At 35.5% G+C, this 19,030-nt stretch overlaps 1 long non-coding RNA gene across 1 annotated transcript; it reads left to right on the forward strand.

The window, feature by feature from the left end:
• Nucleotides 1-8,615: 8,615 nt before the first annotated feature.
• LOC120779342 lies at nt 8,616-18,314 on the forward strand. The gene is made up of 3 exons (XR_005705649.1): nt 8,616-9,030; nt 11,647-11,884; nt 18,107-18,314. It is a non-coding gene; the product is annotated as an uncharacterized LOC120779342 (long non-coding RNA).
• Nucleotides 18,315-19,030: the final 716 nt, after the last annotated feature.

Genomic DNA, 19,030 nt, shown 5'->3' on the forward strand with positions numbered 1-19,030 from the left:
GAATAAATTTAACGTATTATTCATAGAACGTAAACTCGGCTATAACCTCGTAAGCGATGTCGACGTCAATAAAGAAGATTTCACATTGGAAAGCTGAAAAAATCGTAAATGTTAAGCTCTCTAATAATTTTTTTTAATGAAATACTTTTTGTCGAAAATTTTTCAGATTGTGTCGAAATAGAAACATACGTGTTCAATATTTTTCGTCAAAAAACAATAAAAAAATGTTTAGCCCAACAAAAAATAACCATGTAAATTTTGGATGAAATGACCCGAATTTTTATTTATATTTCGAGTGTTTTCTGTAAGTTGGTAGTACTGTTAGTGACATTTATATTTCACGTCAAAATATTCATTAGTATTTGAGATCGTTTTGTGAGGCTCCAAAATTGGTGTCTTCGATTATGTCTGATCCATCTCATACTGCATTGGTTAATCGTGATCATTTCGTCACATTTTGAAATAATATCGAGCTGCAACCACCCCATTCGGCTGATTTACCTTCGTGTAACTTCTGGCTATTCAGAAAATTTACATGACCACTCCGAGGACATCCTTTTAACTCAATTAAGAATACAAGGGCTGAATCGAAGAAGGCTCTGATAGCCATCACGTTCACCGTCATTCCAAGTGCTATGATGACTGGAAAATTCGTTGGCGTAAGTGAATTGAAGGACTTTTCAATTTGATCACCGTTTTAACGCGTACTAAAATGGAAACCTAAAAGGCCTCTTCCGGACTCTCCAACTCTGTATTTCAGACTTGCAAATTACTTTTTTTACACAATAGACATTAAATCGTCTGAGATCTTTTTTTACTTGTATTGGAAAATTTGAAATATTCAGAATTCAAATTGGATACAATTTCTATAGGTCAACTTTGCTGTTGTTGCTTCTGTTGTAGCGCCTGGTTTACTTTTGCCCAACTACATGTACATTGTCAAACAAAAACAAGGATTAATCTCAGTGCTGTACATAATTTTATAAGTGTCTATGAGTTTAAATGTTTCATACAGCCTGAACAGCTTTTGAATTTTGCTGAAATAAGTTCATGAGTACACTTTACACTTGACACTTGGCGGTTAGTATTGCACTCTAAATTTTAGTATTTTTTTCGAAAATATTTTTTTTAGAGTAAGAATTTATCACACTAGATCTAACCGCATATAAGTTAGCATACAAATACAGCAATTCATACATACAAACTTTAAACTCACTGAGTTTTATACCGGATGCTCTTTGTTTGCTTTTGAATTTAATTGCGATTTATACGCTACTTTAAATAGCGAAAGTAAAAACTGAATTTGAAAACTTGTTTTCTGGGAAGCTTTTTGTGTTAAATAACAGTATTTTCTGTATTTTATACGAATATGCGTGTGCTAATAAGGGCCAGCTGTGCAGTGAGCACATGCAAATTAGTTCTAATAAATTTAATGTAATCTACGCCACATAAGGTCTTTCGCTACTGCAGCAACCACTTATAAAACAGAATTTACCCGGAAAAATTTTACTCAGCGTCAGAAAATATAACTATATTTCTTTCTCGCAAAATATAAAGGAGGTTTGTTAAGTGAAGAAAAATAATATATTTTTTTCTGGCGGATGGCATTATATATACACTTGAAATTTTTCACTGAATTAAAACTAAAAAACAATTTCCTCAAACTATGTTAATCATTCATGATTTCCCATAGGCTACCCACGGCGTATACGTTACCGAGATAGGTGCAGAGGAGCAGTTAGCGAGTCATAAGAAATGTTTATAAATTTTATTTCAATCTACACTTACCTATATGAACGCTCAGAGTTATATTCTTAGGGGGTGCATTTTTTACCCACAATATTTACAGTGTGTATGCGTAACTTCCAAACAAAGCTAATGACTGAGGAGAGCATGCGTTCTGAATTCTTACATAATCTGTGAATATGAATATGAATACTACTAAGAGCAAAAAATAGTAAGACCTTGTGCATTATTTTTAATTCTTAATTTATTTTTCTGTGTGTCGTCTCTCTCAAAGTAATCTTCTTTGGCCCCAATACGCCAACACTTTTAAAATCCTCCAAGCTGTTGTAAAAGTCAATTACCGTAATAACCTTCAATGCGCATAGCCGTTTAATGTTTTCAATTGACTCCAAACGGTTTCCTCGGAGCGGTCGATTAAGTTTGCTGACTAGCCAGAAGTCATACGGAGCTAAATCAGGCGAATACGGTGATTACGGCACGATATTGGTTGAAAATTTGAGAAATACTTTAAACTCGACAATTGCGACTTTCATCTGGTGAACCCTTTGAAAAAACGGCCGCGTTGGTAGGAAAATTCCTTAAAGCACTTGGACGAAGGAAAAAAACTGAAAATTGGATTTTGGCAAGCATTTTTACCAGGAAAATTAAAATTTCAGTGAATATTTAGCGATATTCTTTTTTCAAATAGTTGTAATCTATTAAAAACCTTGTATTTAAGAAATACGTTTAAATACGGTGCACGTAGCCTAGCTAGCCTCGAGTACATAAGCTCTCAAGGCTGTATCTCCAAAACTATTACTGGAAGTAACTTGAAAATTTATGACGATATTGCAGAATTAAATAAGACAATAAAACAATTCGATTTTATGAAACCTGTAAACCCATTTAATCCTTTAATCGTCAATTCCCAAACACCAATTGCTTTTTATACCCTGAACAGGGTATATTAAGTTTGTCACGAAGTTTGTAACTCCCAGAAGGAATCGTCGGAGACCCTATAAAGTACATATATACATGATAAGTATGTTGAGCTGAGTCGATTTAGCCATGTCCGTCTGTCTGTCTGTCCGTCCGTCCGTCTGTATATATACGAACTAGTCCCTAAGTTTTTAAGATATCGTTTTGAAATTTTGCAAACGTCATTTTCTCTTCAAGAAGCTGCTCATTTGTCGGAACTGCTGATATCGGACCACTATAACATATAACTGCCATACAAACTGAACTATCGAAATCAAGTTCTTGTATGGAAAACTTTCACATTTGACAATGTATCTTCACAAAAGTTGGCACAGGTTATTTGTTAGGGCAACAATGTAATGTCCGAAAAAATTTTTCAGATCGGATTACTATAGCATATAGCTTCCATATAAATTGAACACTTAGTTACTAAAAGAAATGCACCTGTGAAGGGTATATTAGCTTAGGCGCAGCTGAAGTTAAAGTTTTTCTTGTTTTAATTGACATGTTGATCATCAGTTGATGTTGATGGCCGTTCTGGTTGTGTTTCATCGTCAACGCGTTCCCGACTCTTTGGATAATTTTCACCAATCAAAAACACTTTCTCCCGACAAACAATTATCACCGAAAACCGTTCCCAACATTCTGAACATTTCTGCCCAGAAATTTGATTCCGCCTACAAATTTAATGAAACTTCTTTGTTGAATGATGCACTTTATGTACTTCAGAAAGACAAGTGTATACTAAACACTAAAGATTATTTTGATGTGTCCTTTCGCACAGATTTCACCAACAGTCCTACCAACCTAAAAAAAAATATTTCGACAAATGAGCGCAAAATTTAAATTAAAAAGTCTTACTATTTTTTGCCCACAGTAGTATGTTGAAAAATTATTAACTAATGAAACGTGGCTACAATATTACACTGTCTTTTAATTTAATAATTAATAAGTAAATTAACATCCATTTAAAACGGGAACAAAAACTGCCGACAATTATGTAAAGGAGTGCAATTTGCCTTCATAATTAAATAAAAGATTAATTACTTAATGTAATCACTGAGCAAACAGCGGGATATATGATTACATGAGAAATGTAGGGAAAAGATATTTTTTAAATGAAAGTTCCAAGCGATAATGATTTCTTTAATTTTAAGTACAACCAAGCAATTGTTTGATGCACAACAACACAATGCTGTAAAAGCACAAAAATTTGTTTGCCAATTTATAGAATTATGTGGGAACAATAATGAAGAAAAACTCAAAACGTGGATAACTGTAAGAGGATTATGAAAGGTTACTGTGAGGATGGTAATCAAGCACTTTGAATTTTCTATAAACAATCAGTTATAATTGTAATAAACACCAATCAGGAGTAATTTTTGAGTTTATAAGGCTTTTGGTTATCGATTAGCTTTTTTATTCAGTGTTCAAAAACCAGATTTTCCAATAACGGTGAAACACAGTTTATCTAAATCGTCAGAAGCTCAGTCATTCATTCTATCTATATTTATGTGTGATTAATGGACACCAGCACCAGCACGATAATTGCTCCTATGTTAATACATACAAACACCTACATTGATATTAGCGCATATGCAACACTTCATTTGCTTGTCAATTATACTTAGTAGAACTGCATTTCATTTACTAGATATGTATGCGTGTAAACTACTTCAGCCAGTTTATATAACTGCTGAAAACGCACTGACAATATATTTTAAAAACTTTTCACATTTTGTTCACGACATTTACTGCTGAGCTCACATCGAAACGTGTTGGCAACTCATTTATCATGCAAATGGGAATTTTAAAATATATTCATGTCTATTTGTGATAGAAAGCTCGTTTGTGTTAAATTTTAAAACTTATTGTATGGCTTTAACAGAGAGGTGGGGGAACTTTATGAAAAACGAAAAAATTTATGTGCATACTCTAAAAAAAAACTCACAGAGTAAAATATTAATATCTCATTAAAAGTGTCAAATTCAAGGACTTTCAATGCACTTTGAACTATAATATTGCTTACTGAAAAGCTAAAATATTTTTCCTGGAATTTATTGGAGAAATATTAATAGAGTTTTTAATGACAAATATGTTTAAATATAATTTAGTTAACATAAGTACTACATGATCAAATATTCATGCTATAATTTTTTCAGCGAAGGGTGCATTTTTGCATAGGTTTTCTGCCAATTGCAGCAATTTATAGCATTTCAATACTATTTTTGTGAAATCTCAACTATTTATAATTTAAACTTTAATTAAATTTTGTGAGACACAGTCCAACAGGTATGTTGGCAGTTATGTGTACACTTTTACCAGCTGTTGAAATTTTCCTGTCATAGTTAAAGGTTATAAAGAGAAATCACCCTATCATCAATCTATAAGTTTATTTTTCTGAATGTTGAGTTTAGAAATTCAAATGTTATTTCATTATATTATCCTACTATTGTCACTTATTTCGTTACGAGAGTGTCTGTTAGATATGTCTATTCAACTTTTATACGCTGTCGTGTCGGTGAGATAAGACATTGCACACTTGCATTTCTTGCAGTTGCGTATACGCACTGTTGTATTGTGTTGGAGCAAACCAGCATTGTACTTATCGAATTTAAAAACTTGAATCAAAGCAATTTGTTGGCATATCATTTTGTCGCTTCATTCTCTTTCGTCGACACTTTTAAATCTGTTTTCTTTCTTTTATATATCATCGTTTTTATTTGATCTTTTGTAACGTTAAACATAAGTTATACTCATAATCCCTTTTGTCGGTAAAGCCATCTCTAAAAGTACAAGCTGCGTGACAATTGCTTATCTGGGGCGCCGGTTGTTGAAGTCATTACCACTCAGATATTTAAGCGGCAATTTCTCAAGAAGAAGGGGAGAAATTAAATTAACATTCTCTCTTACTGAAGTTCAGATATGTGTATATACACATGTACCTATTAAAATATACCCCACCAATTGTGGCAATTAAAGATACTATCAAACTATGAGATAAACTTACATAAGAAAAGCAATTTCCGGAGTGAAATCGTAGAAGTTCGCACACAATTTTAGCAGAATCAGTGAAGCAGTCAAAACTCATGAGTTTCTCTGTTACATAACACACAAATATTCATGGTTGCATACAACTACAACAGGTTATGTCTTTTTGCGAAAGCGTTAAGACGTAAATCATTTGCATGTATGAGCACAGAAATCTGTTTTCAAATATATAATGTATGAATGTACATATACATATACTATATATTCATTATATACTAAATATTCGTGTTGACTTTTGCACGCACTGTCACCTTAAATAAGTAACCGCGTGCTTTAACCAAAGTATTCTAGTGCCGACTAACCGAGTATTTCACCACTTTATGTGTTATGAACACTTGGCTGTCCACTAATTGGTGTTTCCGCTGCAACAAAATTCGCGACAAAAGCACTAACATTTTAAAGCATAGACACACAAGCACAAAAGTAAATATAACACACAAACAAACACACTCATATGAAGAGATGTTTATGTCTGGGTTAGACTTATCTCCGTTTCTGTTTTACTTTTGACCTGGACTGAAGAGAGAACGAACCGGTCACGCTTCCTTCTTTACAACAATACATCGAAACCAATTTATGTAAAATGTACTCGCATATCTTGAAAGAAAATTCAGCTTGTGCACAAATTATTTAAATAGGAGAGGATGGTTTTACAAAGTTCGAATGTTTAGCGTAAAAAGCTATCTTGCATGATAGACCCTGGTTTATAGGTGCCGGTATACTTGTGTTGAATACCTTCTTCTTCTTCTTTACTGGCATAGACAAAGCTTACACAATTATAGCCAAGTTAACAGTTAACAACTCGCCAGTCGCTTTTTCTTTTCGCTTTTAGGCCCCAATTCGAGATACGAAGTGCAGCCAGGTCCTTCTCCACCTGAACCGAGATCTTCCTCTTCCTATGCTTCCACCGGCGGGTACTAAATTGAAAACCTTCAAATAAAGTGTTCTCTTCCATCCAAACAACATGACTTAGCCAGCGCATCCGCTTTCTCTTGATTCGCTAAATTATGTCAATGTCGCTCTATATCTCGTAAAGCTCATCGTTTCACCGACTGCGGGACTCGATTTGAACGTGTTGCTATGGGTTTCAAGGCTGATATTGTTGTTGGTATAGGCATTGGTACATTTTCACTGCCGTTCAGCAAGATGTAGAAGTGCTTCTTCTATAATTTTAGTATGCTCTGAACAACAGCCACCAGGTCACCACTATGGGTTCTAAAAGAACATGCTCCGGTCTTGAAACCCTCCGTTTGTCGTCGCATCTTTTAGTAGAATGTTCGAGCATTACCCCTGTCCATATTCTCAAGCTCTTCATACCCACGTATTTCATCTATCTTTTTTTGCCTGTATATGCGTCTCGCTTCCCTCTTCAACTCTCGGTATCTATGCCATCCTGCACGGGTTGTGGTCGATCGCAACATTACGAGGTAGGCTGTCCTCTTTCTCTCCACTGCGTCAAGACAGTCCGCATCGTACCAACTGTTCTTTCGAACTTTACGAAAACCAATAGTGTCGCTTGCAGCTGTACGAAAGAAGTTTGAAATGCCGTCCCACAATTCACATTGACCACATCGCCTTTCTCTTCTCCCGAGGCATAGGGACAAATCAGTATTATGTTGAAAAGTTATGCACTGATGCGGATTCTAGTCAGACGCTTATTCAACGGACTGAGTTCCAGGACTCGACAACTGAGTCTTTCTCCCACCACGAATCTCACACCGATTGTAGTCATTCTTTATTTTCCATAAATTGATATCCCAGTCAAGTATGAATATCCACCTATAGAATGACGCCTTAAAATTTTAAATAACTGTATCCGTGCTCCGGGGTATCCTCACAAAATCTGTCCTAAGAATTCTTAAGGAAAGTGAGCGAAAGCCATAATCTCTGTAAATCTTCGTAAATCTTGAGAAACATAATGAGCATCTAGAATGAAATTTTACTTAATTACCCATAAATTATGTAAATGAATATTTAAGTTGTATAAACCTTCAACAGAGTATACCCAACTAACAGCCACATAGAAACTACCGATAGGAAGGCGAACATTCTTTAAATACAAAAATGTCAGAGCTTTTACAAGTTCTTTTATTATCTTTTATTATCTTGGAAACATTGAAGCCTTTTGAAGCCATAAAGCATTCTATAAGAAATGTTTTTCGAAAGTAATTTTCTAAAACAGTCAAAATAAAAAGTTCTTTACTATCAACTGCGCTGACTATTTTATTGTGTGCTTATAATTGGCATTGCAATTAAGAGTATGGTTAAATGAGTTAGCTCAAAATTTTGCTCTCTAACAAAAATTGCTATGTAGAACAATGATTTCAACAGCATCATTATGCTTCCTGCTAATTTTGCACCTAGTTGCAATAATTGCACAATTTGCTTGCTACAGTTTTCTAAACTACTGTGTGTGTGCGGGCAGCCTGGTATACGTTGATGTAAATATATTTCAGTATAGAAGTAGTATATCAATGCGGATCTAAGTTGCATATATGGAAACTACTATCAGCGAGTGTAACTAATTTATTCATAAATGCAACTCGCCCCTGTGATGAACAACAAAGTGGCTTAAGGAAACCGGTTGTGATTAGTTAATGTGTAATAATTTTGCAGGTAGAGACCAGGCTTCCAAAATAGTAGTATGCTATAATTGCTCAATTGACACTTAAGCGGTATTTCTACAACAGAACACAGGTCGCAGCTACCACGACTACTGTTCTTTCACTGTCATTCGAAAACCATTTTTAGTATTTTCATATTCACAGTTCACCATATCTTTAGAAAATTTGTATGACATTTTAGCCTTAAATTAGCATAACGGTTATTTTCGAAATCCGGAAAAATTTTCAGTTGACATGACACAGTACCTATAGACTTGATAAAAAAATATACAAAGGTCTTATTCTTATGAAAAAAACGCATCTACAAAAATGTCTCCACCGGACCTAGAATTTTTAATATTAAGCGTTTACAAAAAATTTTTGAAGAAATTTATGCAAATGGAAGGTGGGAAGAAATGAAATTCAAAGATGTGTAAATAAAAACGATTCACAGGCAAATATTTACAGTGAGTTCTTTTTAATTTTTCGCCCCACAACGCTATGGGCGATTCTCGACTACCTCTATTTATCTAAACAACAAAGGCAACAAGAAAGAACATAATAAATGCATGACGGAATGCCAAAAGAACAACATTATTTACTTAGCCGATTTTTTTTCATTCAGATATAACTTATTCGTGTATATCTTCATTTGTGGGATTCAAAGCAGTCGGTATGCATTTTATTTTACTTTGCTGAATGTTTGTATTCATTTTCTTTCTTAAAATGTTTAGTATTTATTAGGTTAGGTAAATTCATTTCTTACTGCCTGTTTGTTTGCACGATATCCGCCCCACAATTTTTTTGTTTAAAATGTAATTAAATATTAGAATTTTCTCTAAAAAGTAATTATAACGTAATAAGGGGGTACTAACACATATACGCATATTCTGACAACAAATAGGTATAATGCTAATATGTACCCACATATATATCATACAAAAAGGCCAGAAGTATGCATTACGTCCTACGTATTGTGTATGTTAAGAGCAAATGGGAAAGCGAAAACCTCAGCTGTTATTGGACCAAACACGAATAATGAAAGGAAGCTGACTAATTGGAATTGTTAAAATTATTACATCGAAATGACAGCTGAGCTAAACCGATGAAGACAATGAGACAGCAAACAATTAAGTTAACACGCGCTTGTGTGAAAGACTCGTAAAATGTCAATCATTTCACTCAAATGAGCGTCAACGGCAGCCCCTAAAACTCACAATAAAATCCGCAGCTTGTTCAATTTGCGGAGGAATTTTTGCTCAAAAAAGATGTGTTGCAACGCACTGGAACGAATTGAATTATTTCAACGAACACACATTCACACTCCCTTGCACTCGTTTCTCTACTCCCACTTTACTACCATTGCACTAAAAATTGTGAAATTATATAACCAGATACATTAATAATAATTTGAAGGTCAGTATAAAGAGGCAGATCATTACCAAATATTCCCCTATATACTAGTTTAAACCTTAACTGATGTGAAGTACTTTCCAGCAGATTTTTCAATAAACAAGGCGTCCTTAGATATCGTGACCTACTGTATTCTCGTCTCAGTTTCATAAAACAAGCTTAGTAAAGTCCTGGTTAATGGCCGTCATGTGTTCTTTCACTCACTTGCTTGTGCTCGTGTACCTCTGTTCCGCGGTCACAGAAATTACACAGATTTGGGGTACAATAACCTAATATGTACGTACACCTTAGTCGCAACTGACATAAAAATTCGGGTTAAAAAAAAAACGATGTTTTTATTATTTTATTAAATTCTACAACATCACAAGAATATTGTCCTAAATCTTCAAGTTGATCCGCGTAATAGTTTCAGAGATATAGCATTGAGAACTTGTGAGCTCGAAGCAAGCTGGGCTAAGTGATTTGTCTTTAAACGCGTTTTTCTCGAAACTGTGTTCTTGAAGTCTGTTGGCAAGATTTCTCGAGAACTTCTCAAACGATCTTCACGAAATTTTATACAGGTCTTTGAGATACAATTTTTAAAATTTGGACGAAGGATTTTTTTTCGAATAAAACTATTTGAAAAAATTATGTCCCGAAATTTTAATTTTTTTGTAAAACTGTCTGCCAGAAATCCAATTTTAAATCTTTTTAAGGTTTTGACTAAAACACGTATTTTTTGTTCACCTTAGATGATCCTGTAAAAAGTCATCTTGCCAACGCGGGCGCATCTTTTCTCCGAGGGGTCAACGGAAATGACGTCGCAACGGCCGAGTTTAAAATATTTTTTCCAAAAATTTCAGAATTTTTTTGTTAATAGTGTATGTTTGTATAAATACAAAATTCTCATAAAATAATTATTTCTTTATATGAGAAAAAAATTGTGAAAAAGGGTTTTTTTTTACCAAACCCCTTAATTTGTTACGGGAGAAAAATTGCCTTTGAAGCATCTATGCCCAGGAATCCATGATAATAAGAGGTTTTTTATTTTTTTGTGGCAACCTTCTTAAGCCGTATCATTGTTCATTTGATTTCAAGGGACGAAATTGCCGAAAGTATCGCCTGACTATTACTCATAATGACAAAACTTTTCTCCTGAAAATTTTCTGTACACATCTGCAAACTGCGTAGACCTCAGCTTTAAAAATGATGGGAAACCTGCTCATGGGCATTGGCAGTTTGGTGCGTGGATCTATTATCCAAACCCCAATTTCATTTGCCGTGTTAGAGTCGTCTGTATAACATAGCATGGGGCTGTTGTGAATGTACACCTCGGAAATGGCCCTAGGCAAGATGCCATGTGTAAAATGTCCCAAACGATGACTTGCTTCTCAACGCTCAGTAACCTGTTCTTTCCAAGGTGTCCCAGGGATCATATTCTCTTCTTAAGGCTCAAAAAGTAGTCGCTGAAAAAATATTTCCCGCAAATGAGGAGCACAAGATAGCAAGAAATGTCTGTTTTGAATGTTTCGAGGAGTTACACTACCTAATCGATGTCGAAATATTGAAGGACTGTTGTATTACTAGTTCTTTCAATACTCTTCAGTCTATGAATATGTAAAACAGCAGAACATCAATTTAACTACATTAATCAATTATATCGAACGAATAATCTTTAACCACCACCGCTTTCTTACATTTCATAAAACTGATTATAAATGACGTGTCCCATTAATCTGCAGCGAAATTTATTTTTATCGTTTTTTCATTATTTAATGTGCCAGTGAAAGTCAAAATATGCCTATATTCGTTAAAAAAATATTGATAATACCTATATTAATAGCACGATTTTATGCCTCTTAACAGAAGATTAATTTTATTTTCTGTTTTCTCCCAGAACTCCAGAACACAGTAAAATAAAATTCGATGACAAAGACCGCAGACATATTACCGAAATTTGGCGTAATTATTAATTCTGGTCACAATGCAGACCCGACGGAAAACACACAACCAACTAAGCATTGACTTCCAGCGGTCTAACGCTCCCACTATCATTACACACTCTTAGGCGTATTTTCAAATACGAGGAATACACTGCCTCGCGGGCCTTTTGGGAAATGCGCTCGTCATTTTAGGTGAGTAGAATAATGTAAATCAAATGTGTTCCGCAAACAATAAATGCGTATGTGTGTTAACTGACTGAACTTGTTTGTTTGTGCTCATTTGAATAACTGACCTCGCAAACACTCATATTTATGTACCCATATGCTCTTGTAGTTAACAAATAAGTGCAGGCAGTGGGTGTGTGAGATAACAGCTTAATGGGTTTGCGGATGCCAGCACAAATCCAAAATTAGTGCAAAATATTGTCCCGCTCTGATTGTGTTAAAATAGTAAATTTGCGAAAACGTTCATGATTTGCCATAATTGTAAGAATTACTTTTAACCGGTGATGCAAGGAGAGGTAGTTCTTTCAATAGTCTTTTTTCGACAGATCGCAAATGCCTAAAGAAGTAACATAAAAAATATTATAAAATGCAGCCAAATTACTATTCATCGGTCTTTAATTTATTCCGTTCGCTATCAGTATTGCTCAGCAACAAAAGTGAATATAATGAATGTTTGCAGGTGTAAAACTGTAACAAAAGTGTTGAGGCGTGTTCAGGTGTATACAAGCGTGCCGACGTTGAGTGCTCTTCACGTGTAGAATCTGCAAGTTCTCAGTTAAAATAGAATGTATACTACGGCTTGAACGACTTCAGCATGTGGGGTATACATATGTTTACTTATGAACGCATGTGTACAAGATTGAGTACGTGAACGGGCTAGTCAGGTGACAGGCTGCATACCAAACGCGTTTTGTTGAGCACCTACGTTATTTTGGTGGCAAGTGGGAAGTCAAGGCCATGCAGTAGTAGTAGTCTCTTTGCACATTCCTTTCTTTTGCAAACCACTTCATCCGATAGCCATTGTGTCTTGCAATTGCATGTACTACAACATGGTATATCGACTAGCCTGGTACTTATCACAGTTGTTATTTTCTTCCATTCAAAGGGAATCTTTGGTTGTAATTGCATTCTTATTCTCACACACACACTTTCACAGTTGTGTGTGTACAATTGCAGATTTATTAGCCGGAAAACTGTCCCGTGCTTTTTTTCCAAATCGACAATTTGGTTCAGATGACTTCAAGGGTATTACCTTTAGAAAGGAGCTCTTCGTTTACTCCAAAATTATATTTTATACAAAGAGCATAGGTATTCTTGCATGTCAAAGTCACATCTCGTTACCAGAAAAAATGGTAGAATTTTATTCAGCACGAAATTCACAAATGTACATTTATATATGTACATATATTAAATTTTAGATCTTGTTTAAGACTCTCAAATCTTATACCTTATCCTTATGCCATTGTGCCAATGAGCCAAATATGGATTTCTGGCCACAAACCAGCACTTGACATTCACACAACAATCTCTGGGCGGGTGAGTGTATTTCCGGAAAGATGTGAATATAGCCACAAAAATATGTCCCCCTTAGGTACTTACTTGCACATAAATTTACAGTGTGAGCTACTAATATACCATGTCCCTTTAGCTTAATCCATCAAAGTTTTTCTAGTATATTGAATTTTTCCCTCTGCAAGAAGTAGCCTATGTATAAATGTTTTGAAAGAAGGGCATTTAAAAAACAATTAAGAAAAGTTCATTGCCTGGAATAAGTTTAAAAGGGTGGGTGAATGCCAGAGAAAATTATAAAACACAAGAGAGGTCTCGCTAAGGCCATAGAGATACGAGGAAAGGCACTAAGAAACGCGGAGAGACAGTGAGAGCTAGCGGAAGAGGAAAATACAATTAAGAACTTAGGATATATCCAATAACAGCAAAGTAGAATGAGCGGAAGCAGATACGGGATGGCAAAATTACATAAAGCCAGTGAGAAGCTCAGTGAACCGGGGAGAGGCAATGGAAATCGGTAAGGGTAATGCGAGCAGCGGGAAGGCATTAAATGAAAGCTGATGAGGGGAAAAAAGAAACACTCTTTTTTATAGTAGGATGCAAATTTACCAAATTCGAGGGCAGTCAAAGCCGAGAAGAGCCAGTGAGAACCGGGGAAACTGAGCGAGTTCAGTGAGATTTTATAACGGGTGATTCAAGTAGAGATACTTCTTTCAAAAGCCTTTTCCTCATCGTGAAAACCGAGAAAAGTCAGTGGGAACCGGGAAATCCAAGTAGAGGTATCTTAAAAGCCTTTTTTGACAGATCACTCTGCCCAATACGCAGTGAAGAAAATATAGCAGCCTTAGCTGAGAGTGCATACGAAGACCATGCAGAGTCGATTCAGCGCCGTTTGCAGCAACTCGGACAGTCTTATGAAACAACTTTGCAAATTTTACGTGGAGTTTTTAAATTGAAAGCGAACAAAATATAGCTTGTGCCAGAACTGAAGCCGCTCGACCTTTCCAAACGACATCGCTTCGCTCTATGGGCTTTTGAAAAGTTCCAAGAAACTCCGAGGTTTTAAGAAAAATTTTGTTCAGCGATGAGGTCCATTTCTGGCTCAATGCGTATGTAAACAAGCAGAATTGCCGCATTTGGAACGAAAAGTAAAAAGTTGTCATTTCACCCAGAAAAAAACAAAGGTTTGGTATGGTTTGTGCCCGGTTCATACAAGACTGCGTCACTTCCAACACATTGCATCAATCAATGGATTTATTGAGAGAACACTTTGGTGAGCAAATGTTTACAAGTTTTGAGCCAGTCGATTGGCCACCAAGATCGTGTGATATCGCACCGATGGACTTTCTCCTATGGGGATATGTAAAGTCTAAAGTATATTCAAATAATCACGCTTCGATTCAGGCCTTGGACCGAAACATCACGCGTGTCATTCGCCAGTTGCTAGTTGAAATGCTCGAGGGAGTCATCGAATGATAATCAACATTCACCACTAAATTTGAAGTATTTATGTTTTTTCTTTAGAAAAATAGAAAACTTAGAAATGAATTACCCATATATTAAAACCCGTTTCGGTTTTATTTTTATGACATAGACTGTTTCATTTACATTTTCAACCGAAACACGTGTTTTATTTTTTTTTTAATGATACACATTTTAGAGCAGCACTTGCTTTTGCATTGCTTTCACACCTACATATAAGCAAGTGGATGTATTCTTGCTATTTCTGCTGATGTTACAATTAAACGCACACCTTGAGACAGTTAGTGATGCATAGTACACATGTGTGTTAATATAAATGTTGAAGGACTTAGCCATGTGCGAGTAGTTGCTTTAACTTAAATGACTTACAACTTTGTTTTCATACTATCTGGTTCTACTAAGTATCAGGAAAAAGTTAAAAATAAATTGAGTTTTGTAATTCGGGATAAGCGAAGAGTTGCAAAATGTTGCTTTAATTTATATAAAATTCGTCACATATCTATAGAGGCCCTACATACAATATATAAAATTAATATATGCAGTATATAACGGAACATGGATTAATTTGTATACATGCAACGAAAGATCTGTGGGATTTGTAAACCACAACTTTGACATGGCTTAGCTTGTTTTTCACTCATGTCCCCTTAATGAAACCGTTCGCCAATATACATATGTTCGTATGTCGTTTGTCGTGTTTGCAACATCCAACATATTTGCGTAACAGATTACAACAACGCAAAAAGTTTAAATTCGTGTCAAACTGGGTTGAAATGAGTATGTTTGTGTGGATGTGTTCGAGGACACAACTAAGCCCAAATAAAAAACTGCCAACGCAAAAGTAAAGAAAGCGTTTTGTTCTCTCTAAGCACTCTTTAAAACTCGTATGACTTTGTTTACAATGGCACTGAAGATTTGTCACTCAACGCAGCATTTTTTATGGTCTCTCTAAAAAAAATTAACATTTGGTAAAGGAAAAGTGGCTCCATTTCATCAAGTAGAGTGGTTGTATGGTAAATGACACCTCGACTTAAAAATCCTAGTATCTACCTATATTTGTATACACTGACCTAATGAACATACCACTGTGAATAAAAAATGTTACTACTTTGTTCATAATTTTAAAATTCCTAATTTATTCTTCAAAATCTATATCGTCACCATTAAAAATAATCCCCCTTGGCAATAATACACTTGTGCAAATGAATAGCGTTCAATGCGCATAGTGACTCACGTTTAATGTCTTCTATTGACTAAAAACAGTTTCCCCGGAGCGGCCATTTGAGTTTGCTGAATAGCCAGAAGTCACAAGGAGCTAAATCAGACGAATACGGTGGTTGTGGCACGATAGTGGTTAAAAATTCGGCGAAAAACTTACGAAGAATCAATGCAGTAAGCGACAGAGCACCATCGTGGTGCAAAAATCAATTGTTTTTGTGGTTCGACGTGGCTTTTTCGTCTTCGACTCATCTTTGCCACGATATTTGGCGGATTGAGCGGCTGATCCTGGTCGAATAGATCTGAGGTTCGTCGCCAGTAATAATACGTTTCTCCTGGTAGTCGTAAAGCATCATTTCACAGTCTTTAGCGCGACGCTGCTTTTCGAAAAAAATGTAGTGATTTTGGAACCAATCGTGATTTCACATTGTTTAGGCGCAAATATTCTTTCAAAACAGTTTTCTCTAATCCTTTCGATATTTAACGATGCCACTAAAATCTCTGACTACTAGTTGTCGATTTTCAAGTATCAATTCTTTTAATTTATTGACGTGTTGATCATCAGTCGATCTTAATCGCCGTCCTGGACGTGGTCGTCCGTCAACGCGTTATCGACCCTCTTTGAATAATTTGTAATAATCAAAAACTGTTTGCTCGCAACAAACAATTATCACGAAAGACCTTTTCCAACTTCTGAACTTTTCGACACCAGAAATTTGATTTCGAACCTAAAATTTAATCGACCTTATTTTTTGAATAATTGCACTCATGCACGAATGCACTTTATATGTACTTCAGAAGGAAATAGGTTTAGTTAAAGCCTAGTCTTAACTACAAATATTCAATATAGGTGGTATTAACGGGCAACTGAGAAAGGAAGATAACTGTCTCAAGACTAATGATTAACGAAGTTGTAGTTTACGACTATTCCCAAAGGAAGGGACTATGGAGAGTTTGGAAGGAAAGTTCTGAGAAAGATTTAGTACGTTGCTCTCATGAGTGAATCGGGAAAATTTGGAGAAAATAAGGTTAGGGGTGACTAAGATATGCCATATTCACAATTAAAGTATAGATTATTCTTACCAACCTTAATCTGGTTACAAATGTCTTCGAATCTTGTTATATTAAAATCGGTTAAAGAATTACCATATATACAGGTACATAGCTGAATTGCGACGTTTGATAGGTCCGACTCTTTTTTGATTAAAACTAAAATTTTGTATGAAAGGGTGCACACGTAGGTTGCTTTTATATTTCGGGATTAAAGAGCAAAAACAAATTTTTATCATCGAAAATCGCTTGACGATTTTTTCCAAAATATTCTACATTAAGATCTATACACTTGCGCATGCACTTGAACCAATTTTCGAAGCACTTTCGGCACTCTGATTGAGTTACCTCCAAAACATTAGTTTATAACTTTTTCCTACGGGAATAAAAAAAAGTCATTTTAGTGTCAAGTCAAGACTTTACGGTGAACCAATCAATAAGTCGATGTTTAAAGTGCTCAAAAATGCAGTTTTTTCCTTCGATGTGGGAGAGCTCGTATTGTCATGATGGAAAATTATCCATTTTCTGCGGTTAGTTTTCCTGATTTCTTGCAATACAACCCGCAAACAGATGGTTTTATATCCCTCAGATCATATCGTTCTGCGTTGTTTTAGTAATTTGGGTGCGATATATCCAGCTGTTCCAAGAAAACAAGCAACTATTTGCTGGGAACTGCAATTTCGGTTGGATTCGGCTCATCTTGAAATAATCATACTACTGCGGTTGCATTATCTCTCACAATTTCAAATACCTGTTTCGAAAAACAGTTGTCGTATTTTTCTAATATTTCACTCAACTATGGAGCCTTGTTTTGAGCGATCGACAAATTGTATGGGACTCAACGTGAATTTTTTTTTTACTGTCAAGTGTCCATGCATGATTAAATGTATTCTGCTGCCACTAATGCCTATAGTTGTTTCAATTCGCCCTCAATTGAATTCACCATACCACCAATCAACCCCTGTCATCGTCAAAAATTGAATTAAGCTCATCTATACACTCTTGTCAATCCACTCCGAAAATAATAACAGTAGAGTTCATTTACTAGTATATTACGTAGAATTAAAAGTAATGCATTTCTAATTTAAATTACCAATACCTTGAACAATTATTGAATCAATTTTAAATTCATCTTATATTTTTTCACAGTGGTCGTCGCCAACCAGCAGATGCATTCCACCATCAACCTGCTTATTATCAATCTAGCCATTTCCGATAAACTCTGCTTGGGTGGCCATTGTGACATCGGCCATACCCGTGGCGTTATCGCACTCCATTCAACTATACTATTTCAAAGGACGCAATTACACAGCGTGTGTCTTTTCATCGCACGAGGTAATCTGGAATCTCTTTGCTTTCCAGGCAAGTGACACACTTTTTGTAACAGGCTCCTTTTCACTGAACATAAAGTGAATTCGACACATTGTTCTTGCGATAGTGTCAGTTTTCTTTTAGTCAAGTTAGAAGTAATAGATATACACTTTATTTTATTGGTGAATGGCACAAGCCGGGAAAAAAACGTTGTTTTTCTCCCAGAATTTTCTAAATAATAATATTATGTCGGTCTGAAAGTTAAAATTATGTATGCCATAGAATATCTCACCTATTAACCCGACATCTCATTAATTCTAGACTTATAACCTACATCGGGATTTTAAATTGTAGATAATTCTTTCAAGGAGCAGGTCAGGATGATAGTTTTCATGAATCTGAAAAATATAACTGGCTCCGTGTGTGAAGATGTAATCTCCGTGTCATCTACATCTCAGAATGAACGTCTGTCAACTACGTCCAGCTCGTACATAGGCGACTAAAATATCGATCAGCTGAGCATAATGGGACTAACGATGACGGAAGTGCGTCCACTGGTGAAAAAAGGAAACAGATGTCCTCGGAAAAATGGCGATAATACTTTAAAGATATCAAATTTTTATTGGCGTAGACACCGCTTACGTGGTTATAACCGAGTTTATAACAGCGCGTCAGTCGTTCTTCCTTTTCACTGTTCGGAGCCAATTGGAGATTCCAAGTGGAGCCAGGTCCTTCCCAACCTGTTCTTTTCAAGTAGAGTGA

The sequence above is a fragment of the Bactrocera tryoni genome, unplaced genomic scaffold (assembly GCF_016617805.1).
Source record: "Bactrocera tryoni isolate S06 unplaced genomic scaffold, CSIRO_BtryS06_freeze2 ctg7180000191094_QRY, whole genome shotgun sequence".
Taxonomy (NCBI): domain Eukaryota; kingdom Metazoa; phylum Arthropoda; class Insecta; order Diptera; family Tephritidae; genus Bactrocera; species Bactrocera tryoni.